This window comes from Papaver somniferum, chromosome 5 (assembly GCF_003573695.1).
Source record: "Papaver somniferum cultivar HN1 chromosome 5, ASM357369v1, whole genome shotgun sequence".
Lineage (NCBI taxonomy): Eukaryota > Viridiplantae > Streptophyta > Magnoliopsida > Ranunculales > Papaveraceae > Papaver > Papaver somniferum.
Genome location: NC_039362.1, coordinates 187,705,343 through 187,727,245, shown reverse-complemented (window position 1 = coordinate 187,727,245; position 21,903 = coordinate 187,705,343). Strand labels below are relative to the sequence as shown.

The following is a 21,903-nucleotide window of genomic DNA, read 5'->3' as shown; positions in this document are numbered from 1 at the left end:
GGCTAATTATCCGTTCTGAAATGACCTAGGTGTTCTTCTTTTACAGATGTGGAATGTCAATGTCATCTTTTTTTCTTTTTCTTTTTTGCCTTTATTTGTCAAATCCATCAGATTATCCGAATCAAATCCATCCATTCACGCGTCCACTGGATGCAAACCCGTCCGATAATGGACTGGATGCGGATGGCAGCCCATGCTCACCCCAAAATTTACTAGGGAGGTGTATTTGGGTTAGTAGGCTTTGGGCCTTGTTTTTGTTTTCTGTTATTTAGAGTTTCCTTAGCCCAGCTGGTTGAACTACGCATCTCATTCTAAAAATCATATGAATTCCGACTTGTCTTCTTCTATCATCCTGTTTTCTCTTACAACCAAGACAATGATAAAAAAAACCTTGTAAGTTGCACTTCCTCACAACATTCCACAGAGAAAAAGGAAACTAGGAAATAATTTTGAAGAAATGTTGTGTATTGTATCAGACTATCAGTAGACGAGTTTTACTGGCAAATATTGGCCAGGCCATGTCTTTACACAGTTCCAACAGAGTCCAAGAGAAATGTCAAATTACATGAATCAAGAAAATTAAACCCCCTTTGTTCCTTTTTCGTTCTTTTTTCCCACTGATCATATCAAGTTCGCTATTCTTTTTTCCCACAATCTAAACCATATTCAAATAGTACGAATATGACTTCCAAGTTCCAACATCTGCAAGTTTCTGGGAATCCAGCTCTCACAGTTCACAGCACCAGAATACCAAGTAATGATTCTAGCAGCCCAACTGTGCCGCTGTGCAATATATAAACCTGCAGCAAAATTTTACCTGTTAAACCCCAAAACTACAAACAGCCTTCTGCCAAAAAAATCATAAAAACAACAAAGAAGTGGAAACTAGAAAAGAAAGTAGAATGAGGTGATGAATAACAGCATAACAATGTTCTGATAATAGCATGAAAGATGCATAACCTTCTTTTGATGATACTAATCCCCATCCTATTTTGATTACGGATACACACTTTATACTTTCAAGATACTGGTGAGAAGAGGTTCACTAGATTTAATATTGAATTACAGTAAGAAGAGAAAAAAATTGGTCTGCGACCATAATGAACCACCATAAGAACAATCAACCCATGACTCCCTATTTACCCTTGGATCTCATCATAAGCTAGTTCATAGCAAAACAATGTATACTTGGCCATTAACTTCCGACCAAATTCTCTGGGATTCAATTGGTAGATACTGGTGAAAGTAGTATCTTTAAGTTCGACAAACATTTCCCATCCCTTGGGGAGTTGCTGAAACCTAGTGAATTAGACGAGTAACCCTACTTTTGTCTTGTCTGCATCAGCTGATAGTTTCTTGATGTAGATCAACGTCAGAAATCAATTAAAACTTGTAAACAGATGATTCCATGTTACAATTACAGATATCATAAAGGCGGCAGCGTCCCTGACTGTCGCATCATTTATCAATCCAGTGTTTCTAAGTATATCTAACATGTGATTACGATGTTGTCACTAACTATATATATATATATATTTATATATAGCGCCAAATACAAATTAGAGAAACAAGTTGAAAATTAGGACATGAATTGATCAAAAATCCCTCAACTCAAAACCATGATAACAATAACTCTCGCTGAGACAGCTGATGATACGGAAAATATGTTGGATCAGATCTTCCGAACTGAAGAAAGCTTTTGGACTAGGAAAGATGTACACTAACCCTCCAAGCAAGCACAAGAACAACAAGTGAAGTAAAAAAAATTCCAAAAGCAAGACCAGGAAGTGGAGCTATCACAGAAGCGGACCGACTCCACCCTTTTGTCCATGACTAAGGAGGTGGATGAATGTTCCCTTAATGACTATCTCTGAATCGGAGTGACTAATGATGATGACTGACACCAACACTGCTGATGTATACAACTATATATATAAAAGATATTGTCATTTGATATTTGGCTCATGGTGGAGCCCATTATTCATCCAATCTATATAAGTAGGATATCAATAAAAGAAAAAGAAATCCCCAAATAGAAAACAACCTTATCGATTGTAAGAAGTGAGCGAAGTATTAGAAACTCAATTTACTTAAAAGTAAACCAACATCGGAACTGAGAACTAACCTAATCCGCCTTCTTGCCAGCACTTCATGATCAATGAGAGAAGACTTCACTGGTATCGAGATCGAATGACACCAAGGGAGAGCACTCTTGTACACAACCATGGCCTATGTATGAGTGCGGACAAAAGTGCTCTCTCTCGTTGTCAAGCAAAGTGTTAATCAACAAAGCTAACTCATCACCCTGCAAAAAGAGACAAAAATGGAACCAAAATAAACTTAGAATCATACGAGTGGTATATAACCGACTAGATTCACATAAAAAACGAAGGAAATTAGAAGAAAACTTTATCCTCTTTTGAATAGGCATTTAATCCGGTTCTATGATACCTAGCTTCAATTCCAATTTAATGTCTATGCAAGTTTGTCTCATGCATTTACTAGAAATAAAATCTCTTTACCCTCTTATTCCCCCCACTCAAGCACTAGGGTAGGGTTTACACATCAGTAACAGTGATACTACATATAGCAATCAACAATTTCTAAGACTCCGTCAATACTCAAGTTACTTTTTCTAAATATATCTAGTTAAAAAGAAAGATCAATTACAAGGCAGAGGCCTCCATACAAAACAATTTCATGAAGTCTCTGAATCAATGCAAAGATAGCCCTCCAAGCTAAGTTTTAGCTAGAAGGATGATATGAAAAACGAAATACTAAGTGCATGCTTCATAGTGTGACTATCTGACATTAGAAGGTGCACAATATTCACGACGACGTGACTGATTTTTTTATGGTACTTTGTGTCTGGGTATGCAGATCTAGTAAAACCTTCTGTACCAACACCAAATACTACATAGTTATTACTGTAGCCTCCTAATCATGTCAGAAACACAAAAACTGATCTTATTTAATCAGTAGTACGATGCACGGTCAAGGAATATACTGTCTACTTTTCATCAACCAGATAGGTATAGTTAACCATTAGATATGTTAATATTGAAGAGGGATTCAAAATTACCACATGTAGGGCAACAGTAAATATTTGCCAAACGATTTTCAAGGCTCGGGACAAGTTTAGGACTTTATGTAGGTAAACTAAACATTAAATTTTCTAGGGAAAAAAGAGTTCTCATCAATGCTTAGAGGAAGAACTGAAAAGCCATGGGCATAACTCCCTCTGATCACTACCATACATGTAACTAATTATGCATGATGTTTGAACAAAGTCAAAACAGATGATTGACAAAAATTGAGCAGTAAGTGGTAACCAAGCGATGAACATAACATATATGAGCCATTAGCATCAAATACATGCCCTACACTATAAATAACAGGTCATAAGTTGAGGATAAACTTAGATCTCGATCCCCACCATTGTCCAATATTTCATGCTCGTCAGTGAGGGCAGGCAGACTTGCATAAGGATTGCATGCTTTGCAGATTACAAGATCATATGACACCGAGAGAGAACACTCTTGTATACAATCATGTCCCTTTCATGAGCGCCGACAAGCGTGCTCTCCCTCATTGTCATGCAAAGATGCAGTGCACAGAACTATCATATCAGAACTTATCTAAATCGGAACTGACAACCAACCTAACTTCTTGCCAGCATTTCATTATCAATAAGAGAAGATATGCATTAAGCATTCCATGCTTCACTTGTATCGAGATCGAATGACACTAAGAGAGAGCACTCCTGTATGGAACCACGTCCTTTGTATGATTGCAGACAAAAGTGCTCTCTCTCATTGTCAATCATAGCTTTAGTCAACAAAGCTAACTCATCAGCCTGCAAAAAGAAACAAAAAAAAATTGACTCTAATTTTAGAATCATATGAGTGCTCCATAACTGACCAGATTTAGATCAAAATTGAAAGAAATCAGAAGAAAACTTTATCCACTTTTGGGTGGGCAATTACATCCTGTTCTATGATACCTAGCTCCAATTTCAAGTAAATGTCTATGCAAGTTTGTCTCGTGCAATTCCAAGATATATAAGCACTCTATTTATTTATTTTATCTACTCAATCACCGGGGTTTACACATAAGACAGACATGAGCACATTTCACAATCAAGACCTTCCAAGACTCCATCAATGCTCAAGTTATCAATTCAGTACTTTTGGTTCAAAGAAAATAATTAAACATGATGCCAGGCCTCCATCACAAAACAGTTTCGCACAAAATCGTAATGTATGACTATCCAACATCAGAAGGAGCAAAATATTCATCACACTGACTTCTTTTCATGACACTCCATCTCTGGATATGCAGATCTAGTTAAACCTTTTGTGCCAGCACCAAAGACTACAAGGTTATTAGTGTAGCCTCTTTATCACATCAGGAACACAGAGACAGTAACCAAGATGACTTCTTTAAATTAGCTCATGGCAAGCTTAGATAGGTAAACGGAACACTTCATTTTTCTTGGGAGAAACTCTTATCACATCAATGCTTAGAGGATATATAGCAAAGATATGGGCGAAGCTCCCTCCAATTCTCCCATATAAGCAATTAACTGTGCATGAAGTTTGAACAAGTAATAACAAATGACATGATTGACAAAAAATGGGCGGTAAATAAAAATAACTTATAGTAAGTGGGAACCAAGTGATGAACGTAAAATATATGAAGTGCATATGCAAACCATCAAACACATGCGGTACACTTCAAACACAGGCGGTACACTAAATAACAAGTCGAAAGTTGAGTAACAAACTCAGAACTTCCCTCCATTAATTGTCCATTATTTCATGCTCATCACTGACAGCAGGAAGACTTGCATAAAGATTGCATTCTCTGCAGATTACAAGATCATATGACACCGAGAGAAAGCACTCTTGTACACAATCATGTCCATTTCATGAGTGCAGACAGGCGTGCTCTCTCTCGTTGTCATGCAAAGCTTCAGTCCACAGAACTATCCTATCCGAATTACATCAAATCTCTGCAAAAAAAAATAAAAACAAGAAAATGCTTCATGAATATGTCACACAAACACTATTAAGTAACCAGATCCACATCAAAATCAACACTAAACACAAAAAACTTCTTGATTAGAATTATCATATACACCTTCATCTACACTTTGTTTGTGAGTGCTTTCAAGAGTTCATCATTTTAACCTTTGTGTTTAGGGTTTACTTCTATTCCTCTAAATGTTCAGTACCTTATTTCACTGTTTGTACTTTGAAAAACCAAGGCAAATTACATAAAATCACATATATACTGCTTATTATCATATCACCTCTCTAAAATTTTCATCTCTAAAAGATAAATGAAACCCTAATCCACATGATAACTACAAGAAAAAAAATTCAAACACATAAAATTCAATCAAATTAAGATCTTACAAGAAGCTGAAACACACCACACAATAAAATCCTTTCAAAAGACTTACCCAAAGAAAGATTCCATCTACATGCATGTTCATGTGACAAACAGCAACAAACCCTAAAATAAACAAACAATAAGCTAAATCAAAATCAACAAAAATGAAAACACATCAAAAAGATGAGAGAAAACACCAAATCATGAGAAACAGAAAAGGAGGAAAAATCATAAAAATAATATCATTGAGATCTCCCTCAAGAACTGAGAGATCCCATTGAAGAAGATGAGTTTGGAGTGAGAGTGAGTGTGAGACCATGTGTGTTCTTCAGGTCCTTAAATTCTGGAAATCTTTCCTCTTCTTCATTTTTACAGCTGAGGTTAATAAGGAATTAAGGATAAGAAATGAAAAAACTACACTGCTAAAAGATATACCAAGATGATATACACCGTTGATAAGCCGATACCTTTTAATAACAGCAGTAACAATTTTTGATCAACGGTTGATGATTCATACGGACCCATTGATGTAAGATATTTTGAAAAGACTGAACTGGTGATTACAAAATGGATGGAGATGATATTATCTTGCAAAAGTACTGTTTTTTCTTGGTAATATGCATTTGTACCGCACAGATGGTGGGTACATCCGCCACGTGTAAACATCGACGATTGTGGTTCATTCACGTTGTATAATGTATGTGGTCGGGTAATTAAAACGGTACTATTTACGGTTACTGGGTACGGACCCTGACCGCCTTATCTCTAAACGTAATTCCCAATTATACCCCTGGTCACAGTGTACCCCTGGTACTACTAGGCTAGTAGTTATCGTGGCAAGTGTTTACTAGGTGGTGGATACGTGATTTACGGAATTGCAGTATTTTTCCATTGACTAACTAAACCCGGAGTGAGAAGATAAAGACTAGACAGGTTATAAAATGTATGGTCAGAAGCTAAAGGTGATGGTGTCCTAGGGTTGGTTAGATGTCTTGAAAAGGGTGGTATTATCCCAGCGGTGACTTTTACCAGTTTTGGGTCCATATATGTACATAAAACCTTTTGGATAGTTTCTACAAGGGCCAAGGCTCCCGGAAAAGACACGAGGCTTTACTTTTTCCAGCTGAATTTCACACCGTAAATTTCAAGATTGCTAATAGAAGGTACCAAATGGCTTTGGGATGTACCACATTACATATAAGACCAAATAACTATTTATCTTTGGATTGGTACATCCCAAGCAAATTGGCACCCCCCATTAACAGCCTTGGTAAATTCTCCCCGTCGCGGTTATGGGTCTGGGACTGTTAATTTTAGTCTCATCATGGGAAGAGATATGCTAAAAAATGTCTAGATTATCCTGATCCCTAGGATTGTGATATGTGTTATTTCATTTAAATATCTATTTTGATTATTTTATTTATTAATTAATTAAAATATAATAATTTTTTATTCATTTAATCTCTTTTATTTAAAAAAAGAGATTCAATTTTTTTTTGACCTTTTTCATAAAAAAAAAGTCGTAATCAACATTTTTCTTTTGAAGCATATTCACAATCAACGTAGTCCATCCATCATGACCATGACGTCAAAAATAATAATAATAACTCGTCGTGGTGTTAAATTTTAACCATGATAATTCTTATCAATTTTGAAGCAGAAATTGGCTAGTATGATATCCATCATAGTCTTCCAAATTTTAACCTTAATGACCCTTTTAAATTTTAAAAACTAAAATTAACCATGAAAACTCTTCAGGGTTCAAACTTATAGACGATAACGACTTTTTTATGTCTTCATGATGGTATAAGTTCATCGACCATGACTACTCTTTTTGATAATTTGGGAGGCTAACCCGATTTTGAACCATAAATGAATTTGTATAATTTCTATCACAGTCAGCAACGTTATAAATTGTAACCATGAAAACTCTTCTAAATCTTAAATTAGAAATTAACCATGAAGAGTCCTCACGATTTTAATTTATAAACCATGAAAATTGTTTTAAATTGTCATGGTATAAATTTGTAAACCATGATGACTTTTCATTACGTAAGAGTCGTCATGGTCTATAATTTTATAACATGACGAAATGGTCTGTAAATTAGAACCATGACAAAATGGTCTGTGAATTACAACCATGACGACTTTTTATACAATTTGGATGAAGAAAAATAAACAAAAAAAAGAGAGCAGAAAACTGGCTAAAAAGATATTAACAATAAACAAATAAATAAATTATTATTTCCTAATTAAATAAGATTAATTTTAATTAAATAAGGTCAGGTCAGCCATTACTAAAAATATATGGATAAGGGGCTATAGAAATTATTTCCAAATAACTCTAGATTAGGATTTGAAATTCTGCATAAATTGAAACGGGATCAGATTGGGAAAAGTTGTGTAGTTGTTACAAACTTTTATGAACCAGTTGATCACATTTCCGAAGGAGAAGATAAGAAATACTGAACTAGTGCTTATAATACCCTGGAAACTGATGGCGTTTTAAGGTTCTCTTTCGAATAGTTGTGGTATAATAAGGAACCTCCAAAAGAGTGTTTCTTGGTGAGGACTTTGTGTTACAGTAGTCTTCAACTAGGAAAAATTGTTGAGAGCTAGAACTAAAAAGAGGCAAACATATTTAGAAAATGCTTCCTTTTTCCATTTGATGAAACCAACTTACCGAGGAAAAGAAATAGTAAATACTACTACAACGAATGTGGTTGATTTCGGCCGAGATGGCTTAAATCTCGAAAAGATTCTGGATCTCGGCCCATGAAGAGACAATTATTATAATCTTGCTGAGACAAAATTTTGTCGAAAATCTCGTCTAAAATCTTCCTGACTCAATTGGTATCGACTGTCTTGGCCGCAATTTTTTTTTATTTTTTTTTGTCTATTTCATGGACTAATCTCACATACAAAAATCGAAAATAATTTTTTTTTTTGTTAATGCCCACATACAAATATTGATTCACTAGTATTACTACTTGTTGTGTTGAATTTCTTAACCTAAATTTAACATTTGATGTTGATGATGAGAAAGGTGAAAAACCATATTTTCTAATATTATTATCTGATAGTCCTTCTCAAAGGTTATGCGGAATTTAGAGGGAGACTAGGTTTGGTTTTCATCGGTTTCTTTTTTTTCCTCTATATTTTATTTCATTGGGATTTGGTTAGAGAGAGGGAGACGAGATGATCAAGAGAGAGGCGGAACCTAATTTTATATTTTATTGACTACTCATGATGAGATACTCTTTTTATGTTTAAACAGATTGAAAAATTTATGGATGTATAATTTTATTAGGCTATTAATATGTTTATAAAATCATGGAAAAAATAAAGACACCTTATATGTAAACAAGGATTATGCGTGTCAAGTGCATAATTTTTAATTGACAATAACAGCTCTATATACTACTATTAATCCATTATATTTAAGGCTGCACAAGAATCGGACTGGAACCGGTGTGCTGGACCAAAACCGAAAAAAAGAACCAGAACCAGGGGAGGAAGTACAGGGAACGGGAATGGATTAGGGAACCGGATATGTACTGGTACAGGTAATCGGTTCCAATAGATTCACGTCCTGTACCGAACAAAATACCCCGGTCAATAGAGCCGTCAGATTCTTAGATTAGGATTAGTTGCATCACTCCATCATAGGTATTAAGATATCTAATCGAGATATTCATTATTTCTTTCTTCTTTTTCTTTTTGTCTCTGAAGAGAAACCGAACTCTGTGTTTTTATGACTCAATTTGTGTAATTATTGCGGCTGTTGAACTCGAGATGGAGAAGAGATCGACGGATTCTGAAATTGAGAGATTGAGATTGATACGGTGTAAGGTGTTGACAGTACTGCTGGTGGAGAAGAAGATATAAGAGGTGAAGTCGATTTAGTGAAGATGGGTAATGGAATTGATGATTGAAGTTTAGTTCAAAGTTGTTATTGGTTAGAGACTCGAATACAAGAACAAGAAAGAAGAAATTAAGAGTCTGAGATGAGTTTTGATGATTGTGTTCACTCCAATTAAGGGTTCGTGTTATTGTCGATGATGGGTTTAAATTAGATCGATTAGGGTTTGATAGATTAGGCAGTATGAGTTGGTAAATTGCATAAGTTGTCGGAGACAACAGATGGGTGAAGATGTATATGTACCTCAATTGGAACATGAAAGAGATGATTCTGATGCTTTTGGTTTGATGATGGAAGCCAAAGAAGAATTCACATACAAGGATTTGATTTTGATTTAATTGACAGAGAAGAGGATGAAGCTGGTGTTGAAAAGAGCAGGTAAAAACACGATACCGGACTGGAACCGGACCTGTCTTACCGGTATAGGTACTCACAATAGAGAAACGGAAAACATGAGGTACAGGTACCAGGTTCTTCGGATACCCAGATTGTACCGTCCCATGTGCAACCTTAATTATATTTAGTGATAATACATATAATAAAATCAATACTAATTAATTTTTCATTATATTTATTGTACGACTGATTATTTTATAGAGTAATTAATTCTTTTTCAAATTTACTGATAATTCATATAATAAACTTGATACTAATCAATCTCCATAAATCTGTGTATTACTCCAAAATTTATATCCAAGACATTGCAGAATACTATCAAGAAGGTTAAAAGTGTAAAGCATGAGTTTGGAAGAGGTGTATTTGGGTATTCCTCTTTTCTTAAATAGGAGAAAAACATGTTATTTTTTTACAAATGTGAGTACCATGAAAAGCATACTATCAAGATAAGATAGTAAGCTTGTCAATCAGTCTGGAAGAATAACTTTAGTAAAGCATGTTCTCAATGCAATGCCAATATATCAAATGAGCACATTTAAGTTGCCAGACAAGACGGTTGAGGAATTATAAAATTTTCAAAGGCAGTTTTGGTGGAATAAGGAGTCTGGAATGGGTATCATCTTTACAGCTTGGATAAGACTTTGTAAGGACAAGGATTTTGGAGGTTTGGGTTTTAGAGATCTAGAATGCTTTAATATAACACTAATGGCAAGATCAGCTTGGAGACTATACTATGTAAGCATTCTATTCAATTATGGGAAAAGCTTTAAAAGTAAAGCACTTTCAAAATTCTTCACTTCTTCATGAACCAAAAAAAGAAAATACAACATGGACTTGAAAAAGTATGTGCAACACTATTGCTTTCATCAAGAGATTTAGCTTATAGCAAGTCGAGAATAGTAAGAGCATTTGTACTTGGATGGATAAATGGGTTCTTGGTATTGAAGATTTGCTCACACCTGTTGAAGATACAACTCTGAACATTCAAGACTATAATTTGGTATCCGACCTTATGAACTCAGTCACAAAGACTTGGAAAATGAAGATAATTTATAGTCGGTTTCAAAGAGAAGTAGTTGATAGGATTATACAAATTAGAATCCCCCAACAATCAGTCAACTTGATCTGAAGTATGACGAAGAATGGCTTGTTCAGCGTCAAATCCGTATACAACAAGATTATGGATTTGAAGCTCAATTGACTAAAAGATTATGGTACAGAGGAAAAAATATGAAAATACTATGAAAACTGAAAATTGCAGCAAGAATTAAGTTATTTTTATGTAAATATATGACTGCAGATTATATGTCTACCAGTGAAAGACTTAAGAGAATTATTGGAGGTGAGGTGCCTTACTACCATTTTTATCAGCAGGAATGTGAGACTATTGAACATTTACTAATGAATTGTTCAAAGAGAAGTCCTTACTTCTGTTCCAGGTGGTTTGAGTTCTATGACTCAAGTTAATGGGGTTCGGGACTGGGTCATTAACTGGTTCGATATTCATGCTCCTGCAAATGACGACTTGATTATATAAGTTCCCTGAATCTTATGGGAAGTTCAGAATGAGAGGTATAAAACAGTTTTTGAGAATACAAAACCAAACTCAATTTCTTGCATTAGAAGAGCTCAAAGTTTAGGAAAGTCTATAAGGACTGATAACTCAAGCTCTAGACTTGTCAAATCTACTAACTACCTAGAGATGGTAGATAGCTACCCCTATTGCACCTTTTTACTATTAACTTTGATGCTTCTTTTAAGTTATTAACTTAAAATTGTGGCATGTAAAAAATTATGAGGAATTTTGCAGGGACTCATCAAAGGTCACAATGTATCTATAAAAATGGATATTTAACTGCGGAGGAGGCAGAATGTATGGATGCTTTGGAGGCAGTATGATGGGTCGTGAATCAACAACTAGAGTGAATTATTCTAGAAAAAGATTCATCTATTAATGTCGTTGTTGCAATCAATGAAGTTGATACAAGAATATCTTGAGAATTTACCAATTATCAATGACGTGAAAGTTTTTCTTAATAACACCAGGTTATGGAAAGTAAGGAATGTAATAAGAGAGTGAGACTATGCAGCTGCTATTCTAGCCAAACACTCTAAGAAATATAAGGTGAAAGACTCACGCAAGGTCATAACACCTGATTTTATTTGTAGTCAGCTAGAGGAAGATACAAGGGATACTCCTCGGCCCAAATTCACTTCGTTATCCAATAAAATCTCTTCTATATAAAAAATATAGAAAATGATTGATGCTAATCGATCAATGATAGTGCCTTTTGTATGTATATAGAAGCTTAATAGATATACAATGTGAAAATTAATTAGTAAATGTACATTATAACATAAATTTCAAATAAAATAATATATATTAAAGTGGTTATTATGTTTATAAGGATATAAAAATTGGAACCGAGATTCCAATGAAAATTTTCCGAGACAAAGTTGTACTAGTGTATCGATCCCAACCGAGACAAACCGAAATCCGGGATTGACTACAACACCGACATCTTTGGCGGCCTATCTATCTCGACCCTCATTTACATGAGTGTATTATTGGAAGGAGCATGTGGCAGATAATTTTAAAAAGCATAGAAGATTTGCAGGAGTGTGTATAGATTAAAGTTAGAGGTGGGAATGAGACACAATTTTGGCATGATTGGTGGTTTCATAAAACCAGTTTTAAGAGTGAGTTTCCAAGATTATTTAAGATAAGCTTGCAGAAGCATTGTACTGTGGCAGAAGTATGGGAAATGGTTGGACTTTATCTTTTAGCAGGGTTCTTAATCCGGCGGAGAGAATTGATTTGTTAGAACTAAAAGATGATTTAAATTTAATTGTTCTACAAGAGGGTGAAGAGGATTTTTTGGAAGGGGATTTTTCTTCAAAAAAGCTCTTTGAGCTGTTGAATAGAGAAGATGTTGAACGGGAGTTTACAGAATTGTTGGAGATTAAGCACATTCCACCGAAGGTCTTTTTCTTGCTTTGTGCATGTTTTCATAATTTCATTCCTACAAGAGTAATGCTAGAACATAGGGAAGTACAGATTGCCAACAACATGTGTTTGTTCTGTAACAGGGAGCCAGAAACTCAAAATCACCTTTTTTATGCATTGTACAGGCATCAGAAACAGTTGGAATTATTTTATTAATTCGTGTAAGGTGACTTGGGTGATGCCGCTATCGCTTACTTCTCTGCTGCAAATCTGAAAACTTTCAGGTTTAATGGAGTAATGAAGGACCTGTGGAAACTTATTCCTTTTGCAGTTGTTTGGGTAATTTGGCTAGAGAGAAACGATATAATGCATGGGAGAAGACATAAGTCATATGAGGAGATTAAGATGAGTATTAAGCAGACTCTGCATTTGTGGACTGTTAAGTTAAGATCTTTTGGTTCATATTTTGTGAATCAAGTCTTAACTCGATGAGAGACAATTATATCGGTGTAAAGTTCTGTTTTCTTTTTCTTTTGTTGCAGTTGGTTTTTATGAACTAGCTTTGTACATTTTGTAAAATTTCTTTTCCTTTACAATATATCATTCCAATTCTAAAATGAAATAAACATAAATAAATAAATAAATAAATAAATAAGGTTTTATCTGTCTTCCATTCTCCTTGCTTTAGTGATTTTCTCTTCAAGAAATTTTGCTCAGTTTTCTGTCAAAATAAAAATAAATTTTTTTTGCAGGTTGAATATGAAAAGTAGTCTAGGTCTCCTATTGCCTTACATATGAAAAGTTGTAACGCTTAAAAAAAAAAAAAAAAAACATGCTACACACCGAACATTTTGTACTTCGATGTGTCTCGAGGGGAATCCAATGGCCACAACCGATGTGGTTAACTTCGAGATTATGCTGAAAAGTGGGTCCCAGAAACTATGAGAGACGGTGATTTAAATCTCGGTACACCCGGAGTTTCCGTAAAAGAAAATTATTTACTTTATGTACGAAAATGGATGTTCTTATTTTTTGGATTGTGTGGTCAGAGTAATTACAACGGTACACCTTACGGGGAATGGGGAAAATGGGTACGGATCTTGACCGTCTTATCTTTCAATTTTAAGTTTCAATTATACCCTATATGGTAGTACTGAGTTAGTAGTACATTATTGGACTTATAGTTATCGTGTCAAGGCGTTATTTGATTAGTGATTTGCAAAAATAGTGTTTTTCATTGAATGCTAAAACGTACATGCGAGAGGATATAGACTACACACCACGACTAATAAACGTATGGTTAAGCCTAAACCTCATGTCCTATGGCCAAGGGGTACCATGTCCTTAAAAGGTTGGTTCACCATGTTCGGGGTCCAAGAGCTGTAAATAATGTTTCCAGGCACCTGGAAGAGCCATGAGTCATCAGCCTTGCCTTTTTCTGCTTTTTCTGGAAATTTTTTTGCATCCTCTCCCCTGAAAACCTAGCTCCACGCCAACTCTATCATATGGGTACGTAGATTTATATTCATCAGCACAAGATCTCACATTGAGTTTTCCCTCTTTAAAAAAGAAAAAGAAAAACCAACCAGTGAGTTTAGCCCCAAACCTCAAAATTCGGTTTTTTTTTTGCGACACCAAGAGTTAGATAAAATTCTACTAGCGAGGTTAGCTCCAAAAGAAAAATGTTAGCAGCCCTGTCGAGGTTGAGCGTTTTACAGATCCACTTGACTTATTTGAACACTACGAAAATGTGCAACCTAATAAGACAAAAGTCAGGTCATTTCGAAATAAAACATGCCACCTCTCTTAACCTTGTATTTTCTAAATGGCTAATATATCATTGTTTAATTAACACTAAAAATTCTGATTAGGTTAACTAATTGAATTAGATTAAAACTTATGAATTTAAGTTATCAAATTTTGTTTTTGATTGAATTCATGTGGGAAGATTTTTGATGAAAAAAATTTGTTTTGAGATTTTTTTTTTTGGAATGGAAATGAGAACATACTACCCAAACACTTCTAAAAGGGGGATTGCAAAGCTGATGTGTGAAATCATACTCAAAATTAAAGAAGAAATCAACACTTTCAGTTCTGAAACTATGAAAAGTCGGCAGGGTCGACGAATGAAGACCACGCCGACTATATCTGGCCGACAAGGTATACGGAGGAATAACATGCCGACTATATCCGGCCGGCAAGGTCAGTGAATGAAGAAGATGCCGACTTTATTATTTTTGACACACGGGAGACTGTTATAAATGTTTCACTAGTCGGTTAGGTCGACAGAAAATACCTTGTCGATTATAGGATTTTTGACATATAGACAAAGGTGTTACAAATGCATGGTTAGTCGGCAAGGTTTTAATTTCATAACCTGCCGACTAAACTATAGTCGACAAGGTATAAGGATGAATACCGTGCCGATCCTGTAAATGCAAATTTCAGAGATGAAAAGTCGGCACAATATTCAACATAGGAAGATGCCTACTAGTACAAGTCGGCAAGGTCGGCAAGTAAAAACCATGCCGACTATTGATAAAAATTTGGATCATACAGGATTTGAGACTGATACATACTCGGTTTGAGATTGGGCACAAAATCATACCCAATCTCAAAACCCGTATAATCCTTTTTTTTTTTTTTTTTTTTTTTTTCGGATTTGGTTTCATAGTTAAGAGTTTTGGAAAAGGATTTTGAAATTTTTGGATGGATTTTTGGTCGACATGATTGTTTTGGAGTAAATTGGATAGGAATAAAATGGATATATCTCAGGTAATCTGAGTATATCCGATCTCGCCAGGTTTATTTATCATATTTTGTTTTGTTTTGTTAATTTTTAGAAGAAAGAAAAACAATCAATTGTAATTTAGCTGTCAGCCTAAACAAAATTGTGTTTTCCTAAAGATCAATGCCGCCAAGTTATAAAGTTAAAAGAGTCAGAGTCGGAAGAAAAATCTATTACACGCAACCCAAATAGGTTGAAGATATTTTATTTGGGACCTCGAGCATAAATGTCGATCACAATCAGGAATCAGCACCATAGTTGTGTCGGTCAACCGGCATGTGGAATTGATCCTTTAGTGATTCCTGTCAGCTTTGCTTTATTATCTGAAAGTTTATCTTTATGGTGCCAAAACTAGTCCTTGCCACACATACTTTCGTCGTTGTCACTTGTCGTCGTCATTAATTCCTCCTTATCATGTTCTTCCTCGGTGGAAAAACCCATATTTGAGGTCCCAAATTTAGGCTACACAACTTCATATCAAAAGTTTGCACTACTTTGTTAAATTGTAAATGTCTTGTTTGGAGGTCCCACGCTGTTAAGAAAAATAGGTGTAGTCCAAAATTTCATCCAAATATACTAGTTAGTCCACGCCCATTCAATTAGATACAAATTAGTCTTTTATTTATTTGAAATATAGAAAGTACACTAATAATCCTTAATATTTACAATTTAATCCAAATATTTTCAGTTTAGTCCACATTGACTTATGATGACGTCACCAGTTTTAAATAATATAAAAATAATTTTAAAATGTTTTACCTTTCGAACCGCTCATCCAAAATTCATAAACTTTATATATTCGGAAAGCTCTTTCCGAGAGCTACAAAAAGAGTATCCATATGACTATATAATTTTCATTTTAAAAAAAATCTTAGTTTACATTGGTGTACAAACACTACAAAAATCCAAAGACAAGTCAAGGTGTACCAGCTTGTACACCACATACAATTTTCCACCTAAGCATCACTAAGGAACATGCTATTAAAATCTAACACATAGCAAGTACCTAAAAACATAGTAAGTATACTACTCGAATCTAGAAAAGCGTCCATCCACGGAACCTGGCCATTGTTCTTCTCCACTTTCTTAAGCTTCCTCGAAAAGTACCTAAACACATAGCAAGCATGCTATTAAAATCACCTCATGATACCGAAAAACAACAACTTATGGTTTCATTAAGAATTAGTTTTTTTATTTTTTATTTTTGAGAGAGCAGAATGATGCATAATTATGTACACCTACAAAAATTTAACATCCATACCCACAAAACGGACCATATATTACAATGGTGTGTAACTATGTACACATAAAAAAATCCAACTAATCCAACATCCATACGCACAAAACTGGTCATATATAATACTGAGATTGTACAATAGTGTACACACCTACAAAAATCAACAAATCCAACATACATACCCACAAAAAAAGACCATAAAATCATGAGAGAGCATAATGGTGTACAACAATATACATGCTTACAAAAATCCATCATGTATACTCAGAAAACATGGATATAGTGTTGAGATAGCACAGTGGTGTACAACTATGTAACACCTATAAAAAACTTAAAACAAACAAACATCCATACCCACAAATAACTCATATATATTGTTGAGATTGTACAATGGTATACAACTATGTACACACCTATAAAAACCCAAAAAACCCAACATACATACCAAAAAAATCCATAAAATAATGAGAGAGTATAATGTTGTACAACTATGTACACACCTACAAAAATTTCAACACCCGTACACATTAGTGCTTTCCCTAATTTTTGGTTTGTATACATAAAATATAAGTGCACTCTATGTACACACCACTAAGCCCTTTGATGCTTATAAGTCCCTAAATTTTACTACCTAACTACGACTTGGGGTGATGATACCCGACATTAGAAGAATTCTATGTTTGTTGTGTATAGACAAGTCTAAATGAAAGTACTGGTTTATTAGATTTCAGGTTCATAATCAATGCAGAAATGAAGTGCACGACTTACAACAAGTACGTATGATAAAACTAGTGCACTAAAAAGTACACTTCGCATAACTGGTGTACAAACAAGTGAACCTTGTATAGCGGGTATAATAAAAAAAATGCACATAAAAGATTCGACCAGTATTTAACCGTTCAAAAGAATATCTTCACAGATTTCACAAGGAATAAATGGTTAGAGGGGTCACAAGTGAGGAATTTACCTTGCCAACTTCATTATTCAAAGATGCAACTCCTTTTCTTGTTGAAGATATCGTTATCTACAGAAAGAAAATATATGAAATCACGACAAGCCAAGATAGAATGAAAGAAAATATAAGACAAATAAAGTAGAAAAACAAGGGTAGCAAGAAACATTTATCAATATCAAAATGATAGTACTTGGTAAAAATGCAAGTATAGCTAACATCACTCATAACATATTCAGTCACAACTAAGAAACCATGTGTACACAAAAAATGAGTTAAAATGTCCTAAAAGTTGAAAGCATCACTTGGTTGCCTATTTCTGAAATTACAGCTACATGTTACTATCGAATGCCGATGCGTAATCTGATACTTAATGAAAAATCAAACTTGAATAAGAAAAATTATTAATAATCAACATGTGTATAACTATGTACACATTAATAATCAACAAGTACAACTATGTGCACATTTCAACAGGTGTACAACTATGTACACACTGGCAATAAACAGGTGTACAACTATGTACATGTTAATAATAAACAGGTGTACCACTATGTACACGCTAACAATCAACTGGTGCACACTAACAACTTTGTCTCACGTATTTCCTTACATAAAATATACTTCTAATGAACACACCACAACAAGTTCCTATATCAGTAAGACATTGTCTAAGAGAATATTAGGTGCTACGTTTTTGTCTCACTTTGACAAAGACCAACATCAACTGTAATTTTACTATAGCATCTACTAAGTGACCACTTTGAAACAATCATTCAAAGAGTTGTATTCGGATGCCTAATCTTCAATATCAAATAAACTAGATGTGAATCTATACAAGCCCCTTGGAATCATCTAGCATGTTAAGTAAAAATCTAGAAAATAATGAGTAACTTCAGTTAAGCTAGAAATTAGATGAACTACTGATGGTGCACATACTTGTATCATGACTGGATCAGACGTTGACAAGAACATGATGTACTAAATGTAGCAATAAACAGGTGTACAACTATGTACACATTAACAATTAACATGTGCATAACTATGTACTAACGTACACATCAATATTCAGCATGTGTACAACTATGTATACATTAATATTTAGCAATGTGTACAACTATGTGCATATATGCAACACACATCGACAACTTCTAATTTTAGTAAAATAGGAAAGTGATAATGCTAAAGGTGCATGAATCCTACTTTGAGTATTGAATCTGAATATAGTTATGTATTGTTTATCAACAAAAAAAACACAGAAAAACACAAGATGGAAAACAAAAGAAATAAGCAGGGGAGTGGAGATCCTTAATAATACCATTTAAATGTTTTTTTTTCTTCTGCGTCTCGGCTTCAAATGGTGGAACCCAAAAAGGATACCCATAGTCAAGGTGTCAGTTAAATAGTCATGGCCTTTGTTCTTAACCGTTTATGGTGCTAAATAATCTAGTGTCCCACATATCGTATGTCTCTTCTCACTTGAATGTGCAGACCATCCAAAATCCGCAACTTTCATTCGTCCCTGCAATAAAACGAAAAATCCAATCAAAATTAACCCCCTTATATTCATACATAATTTCTACTGGAAATTGAACATTAAAAGGACCTAGACCTACTTAGTCACACTTCTAAGATCTTGAACAAATCATGTGTTTGTTCTTGTATCTCGATTAATATACAAATTATAGTTCATATACAAACACTATGACCTATCAGGATCCAAAACCTCAAACGACCAGACCATTACAAAAATTGACCCAACCACAACATTGCAAATGACAACAACCCTTTATCAAACACAACATTCTCTTCAAGAGAAAAAAAAAACACAAACAAAATATTGTTTCTTTTCCTTGCTGACTATAAAACAATGATATCTTATTTTCGTTAAATGAACTACAAAAGATTATCAAAAGTGAACCCTGAGCACCGAAGCAACACGAGGCCATAGACCCACCCATACTAATGTAAATAAGAATGCCAAACCAGAAAAATTAATCAAAACAAAAATAAAAGTAACACCCACACTGTCAACATTTCATATGGATAAGTAGCTACCCATCAAAGTAGGCCCTGTTTTCTTACCTCGTTTTCACGAGACATCTAAGTGATTCAGTGAACCTAAATTTTAATTTCCTACTACGTAACTCAAAATTGAAATGCTTAAATAGTTTTCTCCTGATTTATACAGTCCCATCTTTATCTTTCTAAGAAGCCAAGGTTTATTTTCCTTAATACCTAACTCTCAATCAAATAAACCTCCGTAATGTTTTCTACTAGCAACAACAAACAATTTGCATACAAAATAATGAATAGCTACACTAGAAAATTAATTAGAGGACTCAACTTAGGAGGGGCCATCTGCACATAATTGAGTCTTATCTATGCTGATAGCTCAATTCATTAATTCACATCAAAAGCACGAAATAATACGAGCAGATGCAATAGATCAACTTGAACCTGGAAAATCACAACATCCACAATCAAATTCAATATAAAGGTATAGAAATATTACCTTAATAACTTAATTCTCCTCAATAACCAGAAGAAAAGATCCACCTAATACCGGCGAATAAACAAAACACCTAAAACTAAATCCAATAGAGCCATAACACCAAAACTTCGATTCCCCACGAACCAAAGAGAGAAACCGTGTAATTCCTCCTCATTTTAGCCACATCTCAAGCTTGAATTCCTCGACAAGCGATTCAAATACAGAGACAATCCGAAGTAAAAAAAAAGACAAAAAATGAATAATAAACTAATTTCCATATGCATTTCGGTATTAGAAAGATCAAAATCGTTTTCGAGTTCATCGATGAGATTCAAAAATGAATCCCAGCAGAGAGGCTCATCGACAGACTTAGGATTTGCAGCTGAGAAGAAACGAGATAATTCAAGAAATCTCCTCCAAAATCTCTCTCGGTATCTCTCTATTGCTCCCTCTCCTTCTCTCTAAATCTCTCCTGAACTTTGAGATCTAAAATCGAAACAATTCAAAACGTTTTAACTTTTAAAGTGTAATTTTGGTACTGTGAAAATTTGGAAAATTTTGAATCGGCGTAAATTCGGACTAACTCATCTAAATTTTGGACCAAACTGTTTACACGGGGATAATTTGGATTAATGAGTACTAGGCTTGGAAGCATAGGACTAGAGCGTCCAAAGACCACTAACTTTGGGAGTAAACGTCAATTTCTACATGTTCTTAATTTAAAGAGCACACATTTATTTCAAAAGTTCAGTTCTGAATGTACATTTGAATATCATACCGCGGACTACATCCGAAGATTCAGAACCCTAGAGTTGGACGATGAGTCGACAAACTTCGTGTTCAATTTTTTTTTTTAAGAGAAACTGGCTTGTTTTGAGGGCGTTTATGGTCGCATAGCCGGTGACTAGTGATATAGCAAGAGACAAGTGGATGCACTAGACCCCACTTGTTTTTCTATTTGTTAGGATCTTTAGAAAGTTTAGTGTTTTTTGTTTTTTAACAAAGAGAACATCATATTAAAAAGAGCATAGTCTTACATCATTAGCTAAGTGAAGAATTACAACATCAGGTGGATGTGACCACCATTCCCCACAAAGATTATGATTCCTGGAATCTTTTTCCAAGGCATCAACAACTTTATTACACACTTTATACACAAACTCACAAGACCAAACAACATTTATATTACAATTATGCACACATTTTCTAAGTATATGAAGACTCTGTCAGGGAGAAAGAGAAGAACGATGTTGCAAGTAAGAGTTGATATTCAAGTTATCAGTTTCAAAAATAACTTGAGTCCAACCATTAGTAGTTTCCATATCCATAGCTTCCAACAAAGCCCATGCTTCATCCTGGTGAACGTTAATAGCCCTTTTTATAGCTCCTTGTCCCACCACATATTGTCCTGAATAATTTCTTGTTATAATTCCAATACCAGCAACTAAAGATTGAGGATTGAAGGAGGCATCAATATTAACTTTTAAAACGTTCATAGGAGGAGGCCTCCAAGTACTGCTCAAAGCATTTATAATAGTTATTGAATGATGCAGAGTGTGACTGGTATCAGTGGCAGTATCTAAATGATGCAAGGATATGTAATAACTAATTTGATGAATGACAGTGTTTGGGTTTGGATTTAAGTTACTGAAGATAACTTTACACCCATGTTTCCATATGAAGTGCATGATGCAGACAATGATGTGAATATAGATAGAGTTACTGTATATATGTTGATTGGAGAATCTTGCAGTTTCCAACTCCGAATCC

At 34.6% G+C, this 21,903-nt stretch overlaps 1 long non-coding RNA gene across 1 annotated transcript; it reads right to left on the bottom strand.

Moving 5' to 3' along the window:
* Positions 1-439: 439 nt before the first annotated feature.
* LOC113283986 lies at positions 440-5,689 on the bottom strand. Its single transcript, XR_003327852.1, has 4 exons — positions 5,468-5,689; positions 3,662-5,014; positions 2,126-2,305; positions 440-800 (listed from the first exon to the last, which is right to left on the bottom strand). It is a non-coding gene; the product is annotated as an uncharacterized LOC113283986 (long non-coding RNA).
* Positions 5,690-21,903: the final 16,214 nt, after the last annotated feature.